This window comes from Triticum aestivum, chromosome 4D, assembly GCF_018294505.1.
Source record: "Triticum aestivum cultivar Chinese Spring chromosome 4D, IWGSC CS RefSeq v2.1, whole genome shotgun sequence".
Classification (NCBI taxonomy): domain Eukaryota; kingdom Viridiplantae; phylum Streptophyta; class Magnoliopsida; order Poales; family Poaceae; genus Triticum; species Triticum aestivum.
In genome coordinates this window covers 346803801-346821172 of record NC_057805.1, presented here as the reverse complement: position 1 = coordinate 346821172, position 17372 = coordinate 346803801, and positions in this window count along the sequence as shown.

Sequence of the window (17372 nt, the reverse complement as noted above, 5' to 3'; positions counted from 1 at the left end):
AACTCCCAAGGGTTTGATAGTAAACATGACAATAGGTACTACCTCATCTACTTCCCAAAAACCCACGTATTAATTAGCTCCTAATCATGCAGTTGTTTGAGGATTGATCTAATGCAATAAAACTGGGTAATGAAAAGTATGATCAAAGTGTGAACTTGCCTGCAATGTTGATGAAGATCATTCGCACTCATAACTCTTGATAGCTCTACTCGGCACACTCCGGTCAATCTATCGTAAGCAAGCAGTGGTAACCACACATAAGCAATCACTCAAAAGATCGGAAAGAACGAAGAACAATTCGGAAAACATCAAAACCAAGCAAATAACTCTTGCCACATAAAACAATTTCTAACAGTACCAAAATTATGTGAATTTGGCCTTATCAGAAAGTTTAGGTCAAGAGCTTCGATGTGCAAAAAGAATCAACTAAAACGGAGTTATGAAACTCAAGTTACGATCAAACGAAGTTTGAATTCAAATCTGGTCTAATTCAAATTTTAAAATTTCAAAAACATGTTTGAGTTGGATTACTGGATAAAGGAGATCATAAAGAAGAAGTGGGCGTTGGTTTCGTTGGATTTGGATAAACGAGCAAAAAGATGTGACCGTTTGAAGAACAGGGACTAAACTATAAATAAAATCATCACAGATAGGTCCCTGGCGAAAAACTAAAATAAAAGAAAAAGACTAAATAGCGAACGTTCGCTACAGAAACTTACGCGATGAAAACCGTTCACTACAGAGGCTAAACCAGCGAACGTCCATCAAATAAAACAAAACGTTTCAGAGAAAAAAAAACACCTCGATCTGGACCGTTGGATCCAGATCGGACGGACGAGGGCAGGTGGCGGTTACCGCGGTGGCTGACGACGTCGGCGGCGAGGAAAACGGCAGCGACGGCGGCTCGGCTCGAACGGGACGGCGGCTCCAGGGCTCGGCGGCGCCGGCGAAGTAGATGGGGAGGAGCGGCTCGGCGAGGCGAGTCCGAAGGGGCTGGTGGCGTCAGGCGTAGGCGGCGGTGGAGCGAGGCGCAACGGCGGCGGATCTCGCCGGAGCTCGCAACTCCGGCGGCGAAGTGCGGCGGGTAGGGAGGAGAAGAGAAAAGGGGGTCGGGGTCCCGGGGCTCCGGCTTTATAGGAGAGGAGGGCGAGTGGTGGCGTGGGGAAGGGGGCAAAGGAGGCGGCGGCGGGAGGCCGGGCGGAGCACGGCGACGGCGGTGCCCTCTTGCTGGCTCGGGAGACCGAACAGAGCTCGGCGACGAGCGGGATGGGCTGGCGGGCCGCAGCCTGGCAAACTGGGCCGGCCCGGTCCGGTCGGTCCAGAGCGGAAAAGTTTTTTTTATAAAGATTTTCCAGACAACAAACATAAATAAAATTTTTATATAGGCATATAATATATCAAAATTTTCAAAAAAACATTTTCTACGAGATGAACATTTTTCTAGAGTCAAATAAAATCTGCACCATTTCAAATAATTCAAAGAGTGCTACTGCCCTACTAAAATCCAATAAAAATCATTTTAAAAATACAAAAATAATTTCAAATTTATTTATCTCCAATTTTCTATTGTAGGAAATCATGTTACCCTATTTTTCATGTATTTTATTTTGAAGAAAAATGATTTGAATAAAATCCAAATAACTCCAAATTGAAAAAAATTCCAAAAGGACTTTGAATTTGATCCTTTGAAACTCCCAACTCATATTTCATATGTTTTGAAGAAGTCATTTTATCTTCGCTCGTGAAAATCATTGAGTTGCATAAAGTTTCAGAATTGGAAATATTCTCAAATGAAATTCAAATATTTTCAACACCCCTTGTCATTTAAATAAATGGAAGAAGTCATGTCATCTTCTCTCCAGGGTTTTGTGGTGAAAAGAATTTGAATTCACGGAGATCATAAAAGCAAAAATGAAAGTTTGGGAAAGTCCTTTTATTCCCTCTCATTTAACTTTCAAAAATTTCGAATTTCACTCAATCAATCAAACAATCAATCCAATCTATCTGTTTATTATAACATTCCAAAATTTAGAATTTTGGGATGTTACAAACCTACCACCCTTAAAATGAATCTCGTCCTCGAGATTCGGAGAGGCTAGCAAGAAATAGGTTAGGTTTGGGGTCTTCTCAAAATCCATCGATCATCACAGGGGGTCTGGGGTGCTACCACCCTTAGAAACATTGTCATGGTCCCATCAGTACTCATATACTCCATCCTTATTCTTAACGGGGCCGGTCTTCTCAAATTTTCGAGATAATTCCTTCTCTGGCTCTTCAGGTAGTGGCATAACCTTTTTCTCAATTCTTCTGTCCCTTTGTCTTGGTGTGGTCCTTCAGAGACTGGGTCTTCTTAGCTGACGGGTCAGGCGCCAATACTAAACAACTATCGATATCTCATGGTGGTCTTCCAATTATGGTTTCTCCTGCAGGAAATGGGTCTGGTTGATCCTCACCGTATAACCTACGATTGGCAACAACTGCCGTGTACAAGGGAAACATTCTTATACCATTCTAAGGTTCAAACAAGGTTTTGATCGTCGTCTCTCCACTATAGGCAAGTCACTCAGATTTACCATCACATATAGCAAGGCGAATAATAAGAGTAAGTCGGTATGGTGATCAATCCATCCCGCACCCAAATCATTTCCTTGTACATGGTTTAGCGAATCTCGCATTCTAACACTCGGTCATCCTCACAAGCATTACAGAATTTCTCTTGTCGATGAACCAGGTTCGGATAAATCCATTGATTCTGCAAGCCAAACAAACATCTATCGTTCCTTCACAACTCTCAGGTTTGCGTAAACTCCTATAAGATCGTCTGTTGATAAAATCGTAACTCCTTCCGGGGTTTTTTTTCCTTCAGCAAGAATGTGCTTGCTTCTTGGCAGGTCCTGGGGCCTGTGGGTTATGGCCCATCTCATCACTTGTAAACCTTGAACTCATCATTGGGGCCAACTGATCATTCTCAACATCCAAATTCCTAGCATACTTAAAATCCATCCAATGGTACTGTCTCTCTTCCTTCTATTGGTACCAAACTATGACGTGATTACTCAGACTCATCATCGAGTTGCAATTGCTCCCTATTTCCAACATCATACCTCCTTTATATCCAATAGTAATTCATCTCTTCATCCTCGGGGAATATCCCACATACCAAGATAAAAAAACTTATACTTATGAAGTCCATACTCCACTTCGTGGAACATCATTATCCTTTCCAGGGTCAAGCGTCCTTACAGGGGAATATTGGCCATCTCTACATGGCACTTCTTCAACTGGGAAATATGAAACAGATCATGAACTCCTGACAGTCCTTCGGGTGACTCCAACTTGTTGGCCACTTCTCCCGTACGCTCCAAAACTCGGTATGGTCCTACAAATCTCGGGGCTAACTTTCCCTTAACTCCAAATCGTTTAATTCCTCACAGAGGGGACACACGAAGACATGCTCTGTCTCCAATTTCATAGACTACCTCCTTGTGTTTTTGAGTCTGCATAACTCTTCTGCCTGGACTGAGCTACCTTCAGTCTATCTTGAATCAACTTAACATTCTCTTCTGACTCCTTGATCACATTTGGTCCAAACAACTGATGGTCTCCAACTTCATCCCGCATCAACGGTGTCTGGCTCCTTCTCCCATACAAAGCTTCAAAAGGGGCCATCTTCAAACTGGCTTGGTAAATGTTGTTGTATGAGAACTCCGCGTAAGGTAGATTATCATCCCTACTAGATCCATAATCTAGCGCACACGCTCTCAACATGTCCTCCAGAATCTGGTTGACTCTCTCGGTCTATCCATCTGTCTGCGGATGAAAGGCTTTACTGAACTCTAGCCTAGTACCCAAAGTCTGGTGCAACTGATTCCAAAACTTTGAGGTAAACCGTGTTCCTCTATCTGATACGATGGTCCTCGGAACTCCATGCAGACATACGATCCTGGTCAAATATATCTTGGCCAACTTCGCACTTGTATAGGTGGTTTTCACTGGGATAAAGTGAGCCACTTTGGTCAAGCGAATCAACTACTACCCAGATAGAATCATATCCCGATCGGGTTCTGGGAAATCCGGTAATGATTTCCATGCCAAGCTTATCCTACTTCCATTCGGGCATCAGCATAGGCTGTATTAATCCGGCTGGCTTCTGATGCTCTGCCTTTACTCTCTGGCATACATCACCTATGACTACATACTCCGCAATATCCTTTTTCATACCAGTCCACCAGAAACGCTCCTTCAAATCCAAATACATCTTGGTGTTTCAGGGTGAATCGAGTATGGTGAGTCATGAGCCTCCTGAAGTATTAACTTCCTGATCATTGCATTATTGGGCACATATACACGGTCCTCGAACCATAAGGTGTCGTGCTCCTCCTTACGAAAACCTTTGGCCTTTCCTTTGCTCATCCTCTCTATTATCTTGGCAATCTCTTTGTCATCCTTCTGAGCTTCAAGGATATTTCCCAACAATGTAGACTGAACTTCCCTTGCTGCAACAAAACCTTTGGGAACAATCTCCAACCGAAGTTCCCTGAGATCCTCGGCCAACTCCTTTGGTAATCCTCCGATTATGAGGGTATTCATCCTTGTTTTCTTTATGGTTGTGTCCTATTTCTCCAAAAATCTTGTATGCACAAGGTTTCTCCATATCATTTCCATAAGGCTTCAAATTCTGGGACACAAGCCGAGACTTTAGCGGAGTCAACTAAAATTCTTTCCAAGTGGTTACTCCTTGCCATCCCTTGATGGTTTGGTACATCCTCCACCAGGTAGCAGCACCTCTTTCAAAGCACTGAAAGGCATGCTGGTCATATCCCTTCCGGCTATAGTGTTATTCTTCATATGATCCTCCAGGTTCTGAATCCATCGGTCCGTCTCCAATTGACTTATCGGTCCGGAAAATACAAGCTCATCTCCATTCATCCTCTATTGGGTCCAAGGGTTTGGGATGAGATAAGAGAGAGAGAGAGAGAGAGGGGGAGAGATACACACAATGCAAACAATAGTTTTGAAAAGACAGATTTTATTTGTGGCTATCGGAAAACATCAAACAAAATGACAACTCACAAACGTCGCATCTAACGTAAGTATATAACAGGGGTTTGGTCTTCTAAAGGTCAATAAATCTTCAAAATCGTCAAACTCTTCAAGTCTTGTTCATGTCTCCGATGGCTTCTTCCGATCATGCTTGTCTTTCTCAAGTTCTTTTGCCAGATCATCTCTGTTGACGCGAAGTCTCTCGTGACGTCCTTTATATTTCTGGAGTTGCGTTCCAAACTTCTGGGTTTCAACATCCTTGACATGAACCATGATCCTACTGTCCTTCAGTTCCGGACGAATCTTTGATGTCTCAAGGTTTTGCTCCTCTAGCTTGGCTACTTTCAGCTTCTGGGTCCTCAGTTCTTCACGAAACACTTCCTTATCAAATACTGTTTCCTGCAGGTCCATCTTAACTTCTTGATGTAATACTCCAGATCCTGGTGATACACCGGCTAAGGTTAAAACTTCATCTTGCTGATAGGTGTTCCATCAGCCTTCTACCATCCAATCCTTCCATGCATATGCATGCTTAACTCAGCACGGTGAAAATAGCATAAGCGGGCGATAACTTCATGGATAGCCGTGTTTCTGTCCTTGTCATTTCCATGAGCTATCTCTCCATAGTGGATATCTCCTGCCTTAGGGTTTTCCTTGACAAAACTTTGTTTTCTAATGCTCCACGTTCCAGTCTTTCTCCGATACACCTTGATCTCGGGCATTGACGGCTTCCATAGTCTGCCAACTTCCATAAGAGTAGCCATTCCTAGGTCATACAAATCTTCAAATTCTCCTAGTCTTCAGAGTCTTCAACCGTTGTGGTTTCCATTTACACGGTAAAATCTTCTTCATTCCAAAGTGGTCTTAGTTGTCCGATATCTTGTACTTCTTGAAGTGGTCTCATCCGTCGAATATTCGAGTGGTCCAAAGGGAAAAGGGGTATGGTCTCCCTTAAAGGGAATGTTTGAATAAGCTCAGAAGAGAAAAGAGGTAAAAGATCTTTTTGAAAAAGAAAGTTTTAGAGAAAATCCTTCCTATGGGCTTGCCAGTTTCTAGGGTCACGTTCTACAGTCAACAAGTGCTCTGATACCATCTTGTAGCGACCCGACCCGAATGGATCAAGTCTCTGTGCTTAAGTGTCATCCCTGGATCGGTATGCTGACACACACAGTACTCGAGGATTTATAACAGAGGTAAATCACATGTATAAAGTAACGTAAATACTATTACCTCAATCCAAATAGCGGAAGTAACAAGGTTGTGGATTCCCATCAACACCAACGGCAAAGTTGAGTGTAGAAACCGTAACCCTAACGTATCACTTACTCGTCGTAAGATTCCTGCAACATGAGACATTGCAGCCACAAAGGGTCAGTACATTGAATGTACTGGCAAATTCACACCATAGAGAAATGATGAACAAAGGCTATCACTACATGCATATATGGCTGGTGAAAAATATCTATGGTTATAATATTTTTGCGAAAAGCCAATTTTTCCCTACTGCAAAGGAATAAATTTTATATAACTATCATGGTGGTTTTGAAACATTGAGATGGTTGACAGCATCTCAATCCCAATTAAGTATCATCATTAACCCAACAAAATTAATTAAAGTAACATGATGAGATCAACGGGATAATCCAAGAACTAGATACTCAAGATGTCCATAACCGGGGACACGGCTAATCATGATTAGTTTGTACACTCTGCAGAGGTTTGCGCACTTTTCCCCACAAGACTCAATCTCCTCCGTTGGGATTCTGGCACTTCAGGGTGTTTGAGAAACGGATGACCGAGACACAGTCTTTCAGAAGTGTTAATTCTCTACTCCGGGTAGACAGTACCACCTACAACCCCTACATCTGCTAGTCTACCTCTTCAAGAGCTCACACAACTTAATCAACTATGCTAGAGCCCATAATAGCTTGTGGCTGCACACGGAAGTTTCTAGCATGAATAATCTTATGATCCCTTTGAGTCTGGGTGGCGGTCCATAGGATGATCACACGGGTACTCCGGGATATCCAAAAATACAGGCAACACTGGGTTCTCCAGGTGCCTCAATCCACCCAGATGTTTATCTAAGTAGCCACCTTAAGTTGAACCATTAATTAACAATCTCACATCTGTCATGGAAAATTCACTCAAACCCAATCCACGTCTACGAGCATAGCATAGCAATATAAGCAAACGTAGAAGTAACGCCCAAGGGTTTGATAGTAAACAGGACAATAGGTACTACCTCATCTACTTCCCAAAAACCCACATATTAATCAGCTCCTAATCATGCAGTTGTTTGAGGATTGATCTAATGCAATAAAACTGGGTAATGAAAAGTATGATCAAAGTGTGAACTTGCCTGCAATGTTGATGAAGATCATTCGCACTCATAACTCTTGATAGCTCTACTCGGCACACTCCGGTCAATCTATCGTAAGCAAGCAATGGTAACCACACATAAGCAATCAGTCAAAAGATCGGAAAGAACGAAGAACAATTCGGAAAACATCAAAACCAAGCAAATAACTCTTGCCACATAAAACAATTTCTAACAGTACCAAAATTATGTGAATTTGGCCTTATCAGAAAGTTAAGGTCAAGAGCTTCGATGTGCAAAAAGAATCAACTAAAACGGAGTTATGAAACTCAATTTACGATCAAACGAAGTTTGAATTCAAATCTGGTATAATTCAAATTTTACAATTTCAAAAACATGTTTGAGTTGGATTACTGGATAGAGGAGATCATAAAGAAGAAGTGGGAGTTGGTTTCGTTGGATTTGGATAAACGGGCAAAAAGATGTGACCGTTTGAAGAACAGGGACTAAACTGTAAATAAAATCATCACACATAGGTCCCGGGCAAAAAACTAAAATAAAAGAAAAAGACTAAATAGCGAACGTTCGCTACAGAATCTTACGCGATGAAAACCTTTCACTACAGAGGCTAAACCAGCGAACGTCCATCAAATAAAACAAAACATTTCAGAGAAAAAACACCTCGATCTGGACCGTTGGATCCAGATCGGACGGACGAGGGCAGGTGGCGGTTACCGCGGTGGCTGACGACGTCGGCGGCGAGGAAAACGGCAGCGACGGCGGCTCGGCTCGAACAGGACGGCGGCTCCAGGGCTCGGCGGCGCCGGCGAAGTAGATGGGGAGGAGCGGCTCGGCGAGGCGAGTCCGAAGGGGGTGGTGGCGTCAGGCGTAGGCGGCGGTGGAGCGAGGCGCAACGGCGGCGGATCTCGCCGGAGCTCGCAACTCCGGCAGCAAAGTGCGGCGGTAGGGAGGAGGAGAGAAAAGGGGGTCGGGGTCCCGGGGCTCCGGCTTTATAGGAGAGGAGGGCGAGTGGTGGCGTGGGGAAGGGGGCAAAGGAGGCGGCGGCGGGAGGCCGGGCGGAGCACGGCGACGGCGGCGCCCTCGTGCTGGCTTGGGAGACCGAACAGAGCTCGGGGACGAGCGGGATGGGCTGGCGGGCCGCGGCCTGGCAAACTGGGCCGGCCCGGTCCGGTCGGTCCAGAGGGGAAAAGTTTTTTTTATAAAGATTTTCCAGACAACAAACATAAATAAAACAAAATAAATAAATTTTTTATATAGGCATATAATATATCAAAATTTTCAGAAAAACATTTTCTACGAGATGAACATTTTTCTAGAGTCAAATAAAATCCGCACCATTTCAAATAATTCAAAGAGTGCTACTGCCCTACTAAAATCCAATAAAAATCATTTGAAAAATACAAAAATAATTTCAAATTTATTTATCTCCAATTTTCTATTGTAGGAAATCATGTTACCCTATTTTCCATGTATTTTATTTTGGAGAAAAATGATTTGAATAAAATCCAAATAACTCCTAATTGAAAAAAATTCCGAAAGGACTTTGAATTTGATCCTTGGAAACTCCCAACTCATATTTCATATGTTTTGAAGAAGTCATTTTATCTTCGCTCGTGAAAATCATTGAGTTGCATAAAGTTTCAGAGTTGGAAATATTCTCAAATGAAATTCAAGTATTTTCAACACCCCTTGTCATTTAAATAAATGGAAGAAGTCATGTCATCTTCTCTCCAGGGTTTTGTGGTGAAAATAATTTGAATTCACGGAGATCATAAAAGCAAAATTGAAAGTTTGGAAAAGTCCTTTTATTCCCTCTCATTTAACTTTCAAAAATTTCGAATTTCACTCAATTTCACTCAATCAATCCAATCTATCTGTTTATTATAACATTCCAAAATTTAGAATTTTGGGATGTTAGAGTGCCCTGAAAGTCATCCATCTAGATGTGTGAAAGTGCAACTATTCCCGGGTGGTTTTGGTAATTCATAACAACATATAGCTCATTGAACTAATATCCATTCAAGTTTAATATTTCAGAAAGTTCAATGAATGACATGGCATGGACTAGAGATGTGGACCCCTCAAAATGCTAAGGACACATATTGACAAAAGCTCAAGACTCTTCTTTTCTATTTTAGTGATCCAAGATCATATTGAGTCCATAGAAAAGCCAATACTATTAAAATGGGATGAGGTGTTGCTTAATGGCTTGCTTGCTCAAATGCTTAGTGATATTGCTACAAATCCCTCAACCACTTTCTCATTCCAAATATGTCCAAAACCCAATGTCAAACTCGGCCCCACCGATACTTCCTACCCGGACCCACCGAGTTCATATGACATAGCCACTGCCAGAAACCCTAACAGTTTGGTCACACCGATACCGATCTTGGTCTCACCGATACCGATCTCGGTCTCACCGAGATGGCCCTGCAATCTCTCTGTTTCCCTTTGTAACATTTCGGTCTCACCGAAATGAGCGATCGGTCTCGCCGAGTTTGCTTGACCAACTCTCTCTTGCCCTATTGCTTCACTTCAGTCTCACCGAGTTGATGCAATTGGTGTGACGCCCCCGATTCGACCGTACACTAATTATACACGCAAATGTTTATGATCAAGATCAGGGACTCACGGGAAGATATCACAACACAACTCTAGCACAAATTGAAATAATACAAGCTTCATATTACAAGCCAGGGGCCTCGAGGGCTCGAATACAAGCTCAATACACAAGAGTCAGCGGAAGCAACAATATATGAGTACAAACATAAGTTAGATAAGGATGCCTTAAGAAGGCTAGTACACAAATCAACGATCGAAGAGGCAAGGCCTCCTGCCTGGGACCTCCTAACTACTCCTGGTCTTCGGCGGCCTCCATGTAGTAGTATCCGTCGGCGGTGGCATCTGGCTCCAGGGATCCACCATCTGGTTGCATCAGCCGGAAAGAAGAAGGAAGGGGGAAAAGGGGTAGCAAAGCAACCGTGAGTACTCATCCAAAGTACTCGCAATCATCAGATCTATACTAAGTATGCATTGGTATCAAATGGAAGGGCTGTATCTGTGGACTGAACTGCAGAATGCCAGAATAGGGGAGAAGGCCTAGCCTATCGAAGACTAGCATCTTCAAGCAGCTCCAAGCATCTTGCAGCATGTAGAAGAGTAAAGAATAGCAGTTTATATTTAACAAACATGTTGTAGCATTAATGCCCAGAGATCCTTCCTCGACTCCCTGCGAGAAAGTAATCCCGGAGCCACATATCTCAACTATCAATTTCTAGTTGTAAAAGATCATGATATAAGTCTGAACGTCCGTTACCGTGGACACGGTATTCAAATATATATCTTCCCTGCAGGGGTGCACCATGTTTTCCAACACGCTCGATCACTCTGGCCGAACACACTTTCCTGGGTCATGCCCGGCCTCGGAAGATCAACACGTCGTAGCCCTACCTAGGCTCAGCAGAGAGGTCCCCGCCGGTCTACATCCTAAGCACTCTGGGGTCTGGGCCCATCGCCCGTTGCACTCTGAGTCGTTGTGTGCAGGGTGGATACCAGCACCGCCCATGTAGTGGATGGCACGATCCGACCGTGCCACAATGCTGAACTGGACATCTGACAAAGCTTCGGCTGATACCACGACATCGAGGCCCATATCTATTCTCGCGTGGTGGTTAGTGCGTAAAGGCCAGAGGCCAACTCAGAACAAATACCCAAACCTGTTAGTGCATTAACAATTAAAGTAGTGACGGCTGTCGGAACAAGTCCGGAGCTATCACCCCTTCCTGGCTGATACCGCTAAACAGTCAGCCGGCACCGTCACATCGCACGGGTGCTCTCCGGGCCCGCCCGGCTTTCACAACGGTCTCAAGTAAAGTCAACGTAACTGTGTGTCCAGACATCAAGGGGAAAACCCGAGGAATCACCCCCGGTGGATTCCACTCAACGTAATCATCATGGTGAACGTAAGAGGGACCACCCTCGAGGTTCACACTTGAGGTGTTTCACGTCAGAGCCGTATCGGAATGGTGAAGGAGGAAATGACCCTCATTGACCACGACTGAATAGCTACACTACAGAGATCTCATCAGGAGTGATGTATCAGGTTCCACCCTCGGCACTCGATGGTAACTCTGCAGAGTCGAGCAACAAAAGGGGCGTGATATGATGTGAGGTGTCGGGCTCTGGTCGTCGATCACGTTGATCGAGTCATCGATGATGAAGCAAGGGCAACAAGGGCAAGGTGGGGGTCACTGATGGATCACTAACCAACCTATACTAAGCAGTTTAGGATAAGCAGGTAGGTAACAATAAGCAGGTTACAAAAGCACGCTATGCATCGGAATAGGAGCAGTCAATAACAGTAGCAAAATCTAATGCAAGCATGAGAGAATGGAATGGGCGATATCGGGATGATCAAAGGGGGGCTTGCCTGGAAGCTTCGCTGAAAGGGAAGAAGGGTCGTCGTTGACGTAGTCGATCACAGGCACATCAGCAGCGGTCTCGGGGTCTACCGGAGATAAGAGGGGGAAGAAACAGTAAATATAATGCAAACAAGTGCAATACTATGCATGGAAAGACAATAAGCAGCGCTAGGGGTGTTCTAACGCGGTGCTACACGATACCGGCGAAGGGTGATAACATCCAGAAAGTTTTCCCGGAGTTAGGCATTTTTGGACAGATGAAACGGAGGGGGAAAGTTCCATGTTCGCTATGATAGGGGCACGTGACAGATGAACGGAGAGCGTATTCGGATTCGTCTCATCGTTCTGAGCAACTTTCATGTAGAAAACTTTTTCATCCGAGTTACAGATTAATTTCTATGAATTTCCGAAGTTTAAAACAATTTCTGGATTTATTATTATTTCGAAATTAAAGACTAAATGCTAGGTGCACCCAACTTTGCGTACATAAAAGTGTACCAGAGGCTGATAGGTGGGCCAGGTGTCCTAGTTGACCAGTCAATGTTTGACTGGTCAACAGGGAGTGGGGCCCCCCTGTCATTGACTGATTAGGCTAGTCTAATAGTTTAGTTAACTAAACGAGGTGATTAAGCTAATTAATTCTAATTAGACTTAATTAAACCAATTTAACTAAGTTAATTATTTTTATTATATATTTATTTCTATTTTTTCTAAAAAAAGGGGGCGCGAGCCCTGTATGTCATAGGCCCAAAGGCCTAGCGGGGTGGGTTATCGGGCGCACGGGTGTGGGCGCTCGCACCCAAGGCCACCAGAGGCGAGGGCGGGAGCGGCCGGGACCTCGGCGGCCGGGGACGGCGGGAGCAGCGCCGGGCACGGCAGTGCACGGGGAGTAGCGTGGCGAAGCAGGTGAGGCGGGCACGGCAAGGGCTTCCGGCGGGCGGCGCGAGCAGGCGCAGCGGAGCAGAGGGAGGGAGAAGGTGCAAGCGGCCGTCGGGCGGAGGCCGGTGCGGGGCGGCGGTGGCAGCAGCAACGCTGCGGTGCGGCGGCGTGTAGCTGCGGCCGCAGCAGCAGTAGGCGCGGGGCAGGGCGGGGGGCCACGGCGGACGGTGCAGCGGCCGGCGGCTTCGAGGCCGGGCAGCTATCGGCAGCGGCCAACGCAATGGCGAGGCGGGCGAGCAGCAGCAGTTCAGTAGGGGCGGCAGCAGAAGCGTGCATGGGAGCACGGGGAGGGGCCAGAGGCGCGCGGGCGCGGCCAAGGACGGCAAGAACCAGGGCAAGCGCGTGCTCGGGCGCAACAACGCAGCTCCGGCCAGGGAAGGCGGGACGCGACCTATGGCGACGAGGGAAAAGGGAAGCGGGGTGCGGGAGCTCACCGTGTGGGCGCACGGGGGCCCGGTGACGGATTAGTAGCTGTAGCGACGCGGCAACGATGATGGGCGACGACAGCGACCCGAAGAAGAAGAGGGAGCGGGCATCATCTTGGAGGTCCTCGGTGCCGTCACGGTGGTGCAGACGGGGCCGCGGTGTACGGCGGTCCTTCTGGACACGCGAGCGGGGCTCGGGGTTATCGAGGAGCACACGGACGATGAAGGCGACGGCGGCTTGTCGGGCGGAGCGGCTTCGGGCGCCCGAGAGCGGAGGCGAGTCCAGAGGGGGGAGGAAGTGGATCTGGGAGAGGGGGGAAAGTGGAGCGGGGAGGCAAGGGGACCGAGGGGAGAGCAGCCTTATCCCCTCCGAGTCTGTGTCGACGAGACGGTCGGGGACGACCCGCCCCTGTAGCGACTCGGTCGCACGAACAGGAGAGAGGGGAGGGACCGGGGATGGTGGGTTGGCCTGGTGCGCGGCCAGGTTGGGCGGTTGGGTGGGCTTAGGCCCAGGCAGAGGGGTTCCCTTTTCTATTTATCTTTTTCATTAACCTTTTCTTTTTATAGTTTTCTGTTTTGTAATTAAATTAGATAGCAATGGACTTTTATGTAATATGAAACTTTGTCCATAAATCACATTGTAGCTTTAGGCATTGCCACAGAAGCTTGGGAGGCTTTCGAGTTTCTTTGAAATTTTTCATAAATGGAAAGGCATTTAAAAGTTTGTTTAATCCACTGTTATATTCACAAAAGGGGATTTAAACACTTTACAGAAGTGTTGGGTCAGCACCATAATTGGCTATGGAATATTTGCCACACTTTGAACATTTTATTTTGCAGGTTTGAGAAATTTGAATTTTGGACTTTAATTTGAATGAGAATTTGGATTGCGATTTGGATCAACCGAGGATTAGCAATAGTAAGAGTGGTGACGTGGCACCATTAACTTGGGATTACTGTAGCTTAATCATCCGGGCATCACAATCGGTGCCACCAAGATTAGGTTTGCCCTAAGCCCTAGCACATCTGTCCCACCGAGTTGTTCCAGTTGGTCCCACCGAGATTCCTAATGTTCACATTTTGAACTAAATCGGTCCCACCGAGTTCATCTATTCGGTCTGGCCGAGTTGGGTCAAATGTGTGTAACGGTTGGATTTTGTGTGGAGGCTATATATACCCCTCCACCCCTTCCCCATATGTGAGAGAGCCACCAGAATGTGCCTACACTTTTAGCATACATTTTCTGAGAGAGAACCACCTACTCATGTGTTGAGATCAAGATATTCCAATCCTACCACAAGATTCTTGATTTCTAGCCTTCCCCAAGTTGCTTTCCACTCAAATCATGTTTCCACCATATCCATATCTGTGAGAGAGAGTTGAGTGTTGGGGAGACTATCATTTGAAGCACAAGAGCAAGGAGTTCATCATCAACACACCATCTATTACCTTTTGGAGAGTAGTGTCTCCTAGATTGGTTAGGTGTCGCTCGGGAGCCTATGACAAGACTGTGGAGTTGAACCAAGAAGTGTGTAAGGGCAAGGAGATCGCCTACTTCGTGAAGATCTACCCAAGTGAGGCAAGTCCTTCGTGGGTGATGGCCATGGTGGGATAGACAAGGTTGCTTTTTCGTGGACCCTTCGTGGGTGGAGCCCTCGTGGACTCGCCAGCCGTTACCCTTCGTGGGTTGAAGTCTCCATCAACATGGACATATGATAGCACCACCTATCAGAACCATGCCAAAAATTTCCGTGTCTACATTGTGTTTGCACTCTCCAAACCCTTCCCTTTACCTTCATATGCAATGTTTTACTTTCCGCTGCTACACTCTTAGAATTCCATGTGCAGGTTGATTGCTTGACTTGTGCTAAGTTGCTAAAATCTGCCCACAACTAAAATTGGGAAAAGGTTAGGTTTTTATTTGGTCAAGTAATCTAATCACCCCCCTCTAGACCTACTGTCAATCCTACAAGTGGTATCAGAGCTTTAGTCTCCATTTCTGTTGATTTCCATAGCTTTGGTAATCATAGTCTTGGTTTCACAACTTAGGAGAGTATGACGTCTAGCGAGGGAAATTACCATCATAGAGGTCCTTACTTTGATGGTACTAATTTTGCTAGTTGGAAGCATAAGATGAAAATGCATATTTTTGGTCATAACCCCGCCGTTTGGGCTATTGTGCGTATTGGCTTGCAAGGTGATTCCTTCGAGGATGGAAAAGAATCAGATCGTGAAGCATCCGTGGAAGAAATGAAGATGTTGCAATACAATGCTCAAGTTCGCGATATTCTCTTCAATGGATTGTGCCCTAAAGAATTCAACAAAATCAGCCACCTTGAGAATGCAAAGGAAATTTGGGATAGTTTGGTTGATATGCACGAAGGTACCGACTCTGTCAAGGAATCCAAATTGGATGTGCTTCAAAGTCAACTTGACAAGTTCAAGATGAAGGATGGTGAAGGAGTCGCCGAGATGTACTCTAGGCTTGCTCTCATCACAAATGAGATTGCCGGCTTAGGAAGCGAAGAGATGACCGACAAATTCATCATCAAGAAGATCCTAAGAGCCTTGGATGGAAAATATGATACTGTGTGCACCTTGATCCAAATGATTCCCAACTACAAAGATCTCAAACCCACGGGAGTCATTGGTAGAATTGTTGCTCATGAGATGTCACTCAAGGATAAGGAAGAGCTCCACAACAAGTCAAGTGGTGCTTACAAAGTTCCAAATGATGCTTCTACAACATCAAGTGAGAAGCAAGTCTCCAATGAAGAGTTGAGCCTAATGGTGAAGAACTTCAACAAGTTCTACAAGAATAGAAGCAAAGAGAGAAGCTCCAAGTCAAGATCCTATAATGACAAAAGATCTTCTAGTCGTGATCGTAATTGCTACAATTGTGGAAGACCCGGACACTAGTGCAATGAGTGTATGGCTCCCTACAAGAAAATAGAAGATTCACCAAAAAGGAGGAGTAGAAGAGATGAATCACCTCCAAGAGAGAGAAGGAGTAGAGATGATCGTTATGAACGAAGACCCTTCGTAGAAGCAAGGATTCAGAAAGGAAGGACAAATCATCAAAGAGCTACACAAGCCGAAGACATCAAGCTCACGTTGGTGAATGGGTATCCGGTTTCGACTCCGACAACTACTCCGAAAGAAGCTATCACTCCGACTCGGAAGATACTCAAGATGAAGGTGTTGCCGGTCTTGCACTTGTGTCATCCAACTCCTATGACATATTTGACTCACCAAATGAAGGAATTGGAAGATGCTTCATGTCTAAAGGCCCTAAGGTATCACACCCCGAGTATGTTGATTTCAATAGTGATGAAGATGATTTGCTAGGTGATGATGATTTACTTGTTGACAACACTAGTGATGAAAACTATGATGAACTTGCTAATGATCATGCTAATCAAGATGAAACTAATGGCAATGATAAGAAGGAGATTGAGTGTCTAACTAAAGAACTAAACACTCTTAAGTTAGCTCATGAAACAACTCTAGAGGATCATAGAGAGCTCAAAAGAACTCATGAGAAGCTACGCTTCGAGAAGCTAAATTTAGAGCAAGAGCATGAGTTCCTAAAATCTATCAATGACGATATTCGAAAGAAGAGTTCTTCTTATCTTGCCAAACGTCTCCTCTTGTCTACTTATATGCCACAAGTAAAATCTAGCAATAAGAGCAAGAAAGATTCTTCCTCTAGTAGTAACAATAACAATGTTAAATCCAATATTGTTGCTTCTAGTAGTTCTCTTGATTCCACTAATGATTCTCTTAGCCAAGTTACACTTGAGCAAAAAAATCTTATTGAAGGGATCTATAGAGAAAGGTGTTTACAAGAGCCTTGACGGAAGTAAGCAATTTGAGGAAATTGTACGCAAGCAAGGAAGGCACCGGAAGAATCAAGGTGTTGGTTTTGAACGAAAGTTCAATGCCAATGGAGTTGAGTGGGAAGAAGATCAATACCCCGAGACGAAGTTTGTTCCTCAACAAGAGAAGTATGATCTGACTTCTTTCAAGGGAACACAAGCTCAAGATGATCTTCCACCACAAGACCATAAGCTAAAAGGCAAGGACAAGCTTCAAGAAGAGATTGATTCATTTGAAGAAGCTCCTGAGGCCATGGTCAAGTGGGTTCCCAAGACTACGTCAAGTTCCACTTCATCAAGTATGACTACAACTCCAAGGATTCCC